The 7,662-nt window shown below is 45.0% G+C and overlaps 1 pseudogene; it reads right to left on the bottom strand.

Moving 5' to 3' along the window:
- The window catches only part of LOC119365661, a 95,982-nt pseudogene that overhangs the window by 86,915 nt on the left and 1,405 nt on the right, over positions 1-7,662 (bottom strand).

The raw sequence follows: 7,662 nt of genomic DNA, 5'->3' as shown, positions 1-7,662 counted from the left end.
TCCTCGCTGCTCCCGCCGCCGACGAACTCCGCCCGCGCCGCCCAAGTCCGGCGCCGCCCTCCGCCACCTCGCCGTCCGGCCGGCCTCCTCTCCCGAGCAACTCCGGCGGCCCCGTGGAGCTTCTCCGGTGAGATCCGCCGCCGCATCGCTACAGTACCCCGCGGAGGAACCCTAGATCTGTTCTTGAGGGTTGACTTTTTCCCTCTCCTCTCGTTAATTTTTGCATTCTTTGACATGCCATAACTTCCTCATCGTAGCTCCGATTCGTGCGTGTAGCATATCAAAATGTTCGTCTCGACGAGTACATCATTTCATCTCATTGCATCATTTGCATTTGAGCTCATCTTGATGCCCGAAATGCTGTTGGAAGAGGGCTATGTGATGATTATTTCAGATCTGTTTCAGCAAATGGCCTTTTGTCATTTTTGCCATGTTTAATTTGTGCATGCTATGATCCTGAGCTCTACATGTGTTTTGTAGAATGCCATGCCATCTTTACAGGGGTGTATGCCATGTATTTTTGTGATCTTCGTGGTGACTAGCACAAGCATGCAAAGTAGCCTACTCAATGATGCTGATTTCAGGGACTTAGAATTTCAGTAAGTCCTTGTCCTGTTTTTGTTTTATGCCATATGTTCATGTTGTTTCCTAGTGATCCGTGCCTCTTTTGAGGATGATCAGTAAGGATGTTTTGTAGATATTGTGGTGCTCTATCCATCCATTTCTTTGTTTGCAATTATGGAGCACCCTAGCTTGAGTCAATCGAGCTCTACTTTTGCTATAAAATGTTCCTGGTAGATTGTTAACATGTTTAGGAATTTTGCCGAGGTTGTTGCTATTGATCCGTGGATGCTATGTTGTTGTTCTTGCCATGTCTAGCTTCTATGCCATGTCTATTTGATGGGTGTATGCTCAGTTTGTCATGCAATGCCTCGTAGTGAGTGCATCGAGCTCGTAAACATGCCTACTTGTTAATTGTTTTGCCATGCTTCAGTTTTTCACTAAGTCTGAATCTGTTTATGTTTTTCCTATGTTCACATGCTTGCAATTGTATTTTCTGATCCCTTTTGGCTCATGGTCACTAAGGGACTTTTATTATATGCTTTGAGTAGCTTCATGCCATGCCTTGCTTTGGCATGATATGTGCCTGTAGCATGTAGTTATCGTGCTCTAAACTTTGTTTTTCCTGCTGATAAATTCCTGACATGCTGTTAATTTCACAAAGTCTGAAACCTGTTATCTTTTGCACTTTTGCCATGCTTGTTTGAACCTGTTAATGAGTGATTTAGCCGTAGCTCAGTGTTCATCTTTTGTCAAGCATCATGAGTGGATCCCTGCCATGTATTTTGTTGTCATATTTGAGTGTTGTAGCATATTTATCTTGATGCATTTAGAAGGCTACTTGCTGTTAATCACAGACCGGTGCCATATTTGTTTTGCTTGCCCTTTCCAAACCGTGCATCCGATTCCGGTGATCTTTATATCGATTTCAACCGAAATCAACTCCTATTTCCAGTGGCACTCTTGGATTTCCAAGTTGAGGCCAGGTTCATTCTTTCCTTTCCAAATCTTGCATATGCATCGCATACCGCATCCCGCATATCACACCATGTTTGCATCATGTTGTTTGAGTATTGGACGTGGTTGATTGTGTTCCTTTTGCTTGTTGTTCTTGCTTGGGTAGCCGCGGGAGACGAGTACGTGATCGAGGAGCCCGTTGAGTACGCTTTCGAGGATCAAGGCAACTCTGAGAACTTTGCAGGCAAGATGACCATACCCTCGAAATCACTTCTATCTTTGCTTGCTAGTTGCTTGCTCTTTTGCTATGCCTATGCTACGATACCTACCACATTGCTTATCATGCCTCCCATATTGCCATGTCAAACCTCTAACCCACCATGTCCTAGCAAACCGTTGTTTGGCTATGTTACCGCTTTGCTCAGCCCCTCTTATAGCGTTGCTAGTTGCAGGTGAAGATTGGAGATCGTTCCTTGTTGGAACATGTTTATTGTTGGGATATCACCATATTATCTTATTTATCTTAATGCACCTATATACTTGGTAAAGGGTGGAAGGCTCGGCCTTATGCCTGGTGTTTTGTTCCACTCTTGCCGCCCTAGTTTCCGTCATATCGGTGTTATGTTCCCGGATTTTGCGTTCCTTACACGGTTGGGTTATAATGGGAACCCCTTGACAGTTTGCCTTGAATAAAACTCCTCCAGCAATGCCCAACATTGGTTTTACCATTCGCCACCTAGCCTCTTCTTCCCTTGGGTTTCCGGAGCCCAAGGGTCATCTTTATTAAACCCCCCCTGGGCCAGTGCTCCTCTGAGTGTTGGTCCGACCGAGTAGACTGCGGGGCCACCTCGGGGAAACTTGAGGGCTGGTTTTACTCGTAGGATGTCTCATCTGAGTGTGCCCTGAGAACGAGATATGTGCAGCTCCAATCGGGATTTGTCGGCACATTCGGGCGGTGTTGCTGGACTTATTTTACCATTGTCGAGGATGTCTTATAACCGGGATGCCGAGTCTGATCGGATTGTCTTGGGAGAAGGAATATCCTTCATTGACCGTGAGAGCTTGTGATGGGCTAAGTTGGGACTCCCCTGCAAGGATTTGAACTTTCGAAAGTCGTGCCCGCGGTTATGGGAAGATGGGAATTTGTTAATGTCCGGTTGTAGATAACCTGAAACTTAACTTAATTAAAATGCATCAACCGCGTGTATAACCGTGATGGTCTCTTCTCGGTGGAGTCCAGGAAGTGAACACGGTGTTCGAGTAATGTTTGATGTAGGTTGTTCTAGGATCACTTCTTGATCATAGTTGTTCGACCGTACTTTTGCCTTCTCTTCTCGCTCTCTTTTGCGTATGTTAGCCACCATATATGCTAGTCACTTGCTGCAGCTCCACATCATACCTTTACCTTACCTATAAGCTTAAATAGTCTTGATCGCGAGGGTGTGAGATTGCTGAGTCCCCGTGACTCACAGATTACTTCCAAAACCAGATGCATGGACCGATGATACCGTTTCAGATGATATGACCGAGCTCAAGTGGGAGTTCGATGAAGACTCTCGCCATTACTACGTGTCTTTCCTAGATGATCAGTAGTGGTGCCTAGTTGGGGCGATCGGGGACTATATTGCATTTGGGGTTTATCTTCATTTTGGTTCCGTAGTCGGACCTTGAGTGTATTGGATGAATGTAATGACTTATTTATGTATTTGTGTGACGTGACGAGTGTAACCAAACTATGTACCTTTCCCCTTTATTTATTTACATGGGTTGTTGTGAAGATTACCTCACTTGCGACATTGCTTTTAATGCGGTTATGCCTCTAAGTCATGCTTCGACACGTAGGAGATATAGCCGCATCGAGGGCATTACACTGGTAGCTTGGGATAAGGTTTGCACTCAAAAAGTCGCAGGTGGTCTAGGTGTCAAAAATTTACGCGCACAAAATTTTTGTCTACTGCTAAAATTTGCTTACAAGTTCATGCACTCCACCAACCTTCCTTTTTTCGATAAAGGGAGATTTTATTATCTCAGAATGTAGCATCAAGGGGATACAAAACATTATGAGTAACACCCAGCCTCTGCATAACTAAGATGCACACAGCCAAATCCAAAAGTCTGACAAAAAACAAGAAATATAAACCGACATATCGGCAACAGTAAAGTCCTATAGACCGACACTATGCCTATGTCGAAGGTGGTGGTGGATCGATCCGGAGGTTATGCTGCCACCCATGTTGGGAAAAAACCTCCGTAACCACCTGCTCCAACCGCGTACACACTGCCTTGAACAACGGTTGGTGCTCCAATCGTTGTAGCATAGACCACGTATGAAGCGAGTGCGTACAACAGAAAATAACCTGCAGAGGAGAAGCATTTTTTCCATTAAAAACCAAATCATTTCTACATAGCCAGAGCGACCAAATTAAGGCGTACGCTCCCACCCTTATAAGCGCTTTAAACCTATTTGGAATACCGTCCAACCAGTGACCAAATATATTGGCAACACTTGTGGGCGGATATAAATTTGACACTATTTGGATGATTGACCACGTAGAACGTGCAAACTTGCATTGGAAAAAGAGGTGTTTGATTGTCTCGTCATGAGTACAAAAACAACACTTCTTACTCCCTGGCCAGTTGCGTCGTGCGAGGTTGTCTTTGGTCAACACAACTCCTTTACGAAGATACCACATGAAAATTTTCACTTTTAGTGGAATCTTGGACTTCCAAATTTTCTTGTTATTACTCACTGGTACCTTAGAATGTGTGAGCGCACGGTACATAGAGTCTACTGTAAAAGACCCTGATGTAGTAAGGTTCCAGCGAAACACATCCCGGCCTTGTGTCAAGTTAATCGAATCCAACCGGGACAAAAGATTATGCCATGACAGAAGTCTGGGGCCAATCAAATCCCTCCTAAACTAAATGTTCGGCGGGGATGAACTGAGCACATGCGCAATAGTGTTGTTCTTATCGCGAGCAATGTTATATAAGGCTGGATATTGTTCTCTGAGACTGGCATTGCCTAGCCAGATGTCTTCCCAGAATCGAATCTCCAATCCGTCTTTTATCGTGAAAGACCCAAAGCGAAAGAGATGTTTCTTTGCCACCATTAGGCCAGTCCAGAAGTGCGAGTCACCAGGTCTCCAATATGCCTGGGACACCACCTTTTGGCCTAGATACTTGTTGCGCAACATGGTTTGCCAAACACCATCCTCGGTAAGAAGTTTGAACAACCATTTACTGAGCAAGGCCTCATTCTTGACCTATAGGTCATGAATTCCAAGGCCGCCTTGGTCTTTTGGCCTACAAACCATGCTTCATTTGGCCAACCGATATTTTTTCTTTTCTCCATCTCCTTGCCAAAAAAATATGGATCTAAAATAATCCAATCTTTGTAGGACCCCTTTTGGGAGTTGGAAGAAAGAAAGCATATAGAGAACCATATTTGTGAGAACGGAGTTAATCAAAACCAACCGTCCTCCAACTAAGAGCAGCTTGCCTTTCCAACTGCTCAATCGTTTCTCTAGACGCTCCTCTACATGTTTCCACTCCGCAATGGTGAGACGCCGATAGTGGATCGGTATTCCCAAATATTTAATCGGGAATTGGCCATGTGCGCAAGCAAAGAGGTTAGCATAATCGGCAGCCGCCTCAACGGCTTCTCCAAAGCAGAAAAGTTCACTTTTATGGAAGTTAATTTTGAGACCCGACATTTGCTCAAACACTGAGAGCAAGAGTTTTAGGTTTCGAGCCTTGTCTAGGTCATGTTCCATAAAAAGAATTGTGTCATCGGCGTATTGCAGAATAGAGAGGCCACCATCCACAAGATGTGGCACTACTCCTTCTATCTGACCGTCCTGCTTAGCACGCTCAATCAGAATAGCCAACATGTCAGCAACAATGTTAAATAACATTGGAGACATGGAGTCACCATGCCGTAGTCTTTTTTTGTCTGAAAGTAAGAGCCTACATCATCATTGACTTTGATGGCCACACTACCTCCAGTTACAAAATTTTGGATCCACTGACGCCATTTATCGGAGAAACCTTTCATTCTTAGGGCTTGTTGGGGGAAAGACCATTTGACCTTGTCATAGGCTTTTTCAAAGTCAATTTTGAATACTACTCCACTCATGTTTTTCCGGTGCATCTCGTGAACGGTCTCATGCAAAATTACTATGCCATCGAGTATATTCCTTCCTTGCATGAACGTCGTTTGAGATGGCCGAACAACATGATCAGCTACTGAGTTTAACCTATTTGTGGCCACTTTGGTGAAAATTTTGAAGCTAACATTAAGGAGGCATATGGGTCTGAACTGTTGGATCCGTTCGGCCTCCTTAATCTTGGGCAACAAGACAATCTCGCCAAAATGAAGTCTAAATAGGTCTAGTCAGTCGGCATGAAGACAATTGAACAAATCCAAAAGGTCGATCTTGATGATATCCCAAAAATTCTGATAGAATTCTGCGGGGAAACCATCTGGCCCTGGAGCTTTGCTATGTTCCATTTGGAACACCGCCGCTCTCACCTCCTCTTCCGAGAATGGTGCCGTTAGGATATCATTTTCTTCTGCCGTGACTTGCCGAAACACATCTTCGGGTCTCGTCAAGGGTGAATTTCCCTTCAACTGACGCTCCAAACAGAGATTTGTAGTATTTGGTGATATACTTCTTGAGCTCCTCATGTCCTTCGATCCGCCCCTCATCTTGTTGGAGACTGTAAATGCATTTTTTCTTATGCCGCCCATTGGCGATCAATTGGAAGTATTTTGTATTACTATCACCCATCAAGATGAAGTCAACTTTGGATCTCTGGTAGTATTTGATCTCCTCTTCTCGCAAAAGACGTGCAACCTTCTCGTTAGATTGATTTTTCAGCTCAATCTCATGTTGAGATAAGGTGCGCGTCTCTGCAATTTTGTCGAGGTCGTCAATAATGGTAGAGAGTCTTTGTTTTTCTTTTTTATATATCCCGTTGATGTGTTTCGCCCATCCAGTGAGGTGTTTCCTCATGGCCCTTATTTTAAAGTTCCATCTCTGAATAGGCGTACGACCAACAGCGGGCTTCTCCCAAACATTCTTAATTATGTCTATAAATCAATCCCGATGCAGCCATCCCAATTCAAATTTGAAAGGGCGACGGACGTTTGGCTTCGTAGTGTTAGAATCCAGAATTATGGGTGCATGATCCACCAACCTTCCTTGGAAAGGTTGGATCTTACATCACTCGCCACTTCACATTGGTTTTGGTAGTAACAGCTCCTTCCTTGCCAAAACTATCTATAAACAGTTGCAGAGCCTGAGAGAGATTTCTCACTGTTCCATTGGTAATGGACAGTCCACCTTCTTTTGGTTAGATCGTTGGCTTCTGCCTGAGCCTCTAGCTATCATTTACCCGGCTCTCTTCTCCCACCACACCAAACGAAATGCCCTAGTAGCTAACATTTTAAAGGAAGGGATCGAGCTTGCTCTTCGTACTCGACTAACCAATACTGCGGTCGCAGAACTTGCCTCTCCCAACTCTTTGTTGCAGGATGTGTCTACCTCACAGGAACCGGACACTAGGAGGCTGCTGAATGGTGAAAATTTCACCACGCGAGGCGCATACGCAGCCCTATCCACCCAGCTCAACGACCAAGTCCTTGCCTTGGTTTGGGACTCAAGGGTGCCGAAAAGAGTGATGATCTTCGGTTGGTTATTTTACTTGGATCGCCTGAACACCAAGAAGAACATGCGCAAGAAGCACATCTTAAGCTCCAACACTTGTCCTCGTTGTAACATCGCGGTGGACGATCGTGACCACCTCTTCTTCACCTGTCCGGCGGCTTGCAGGGTATGGCGTGCTACCGGTATTCAACCTCAGTTCTCCCTGATCGCTGAGTACTTCACCTCCGCCTGGCCGCCTGCTCTGCCGTCCACAATCCGCCCCTTCTTGCTACTTCTCATTCTCTGGAAAATCTGGGATGCTAGGAACAAAAAAGTTTTCCAGAATCTCGAGATTGATGCGAGAAGTACGATCAAAGCGATCCTAGATGACCTTATTCTTTGGTCTCACCGTCTCAGGACGGCATTACTTAAGGATCACGCCGGGCTGTGCCGTGATTTCCTCTCCTCTCGCTCTGCGGGAGTTCTGTAAACA

The sequence above is a fragment of the Triticum dicoccoides genome, chromosome 1A, assembly GCF_002162155.2.
Source record: "Triticum dicoccoides isolate Atlit2015 ecotype Zavitan chromosome 1A, WEW_v2.0, whole genome shotgun sequence".
NCBI classification, from domain to species: domain Eukaryota; kingdom Viridiplantae; phylum Streptophyta; class Magnoliopsida; order Poales; family Poaceae; genus Triticum; species Triticum dicoccoides.
Note: the sequence above shows the minus strand (reverse complement) of the source record. Positions and strands in the feature narration are given on the sequence as shown.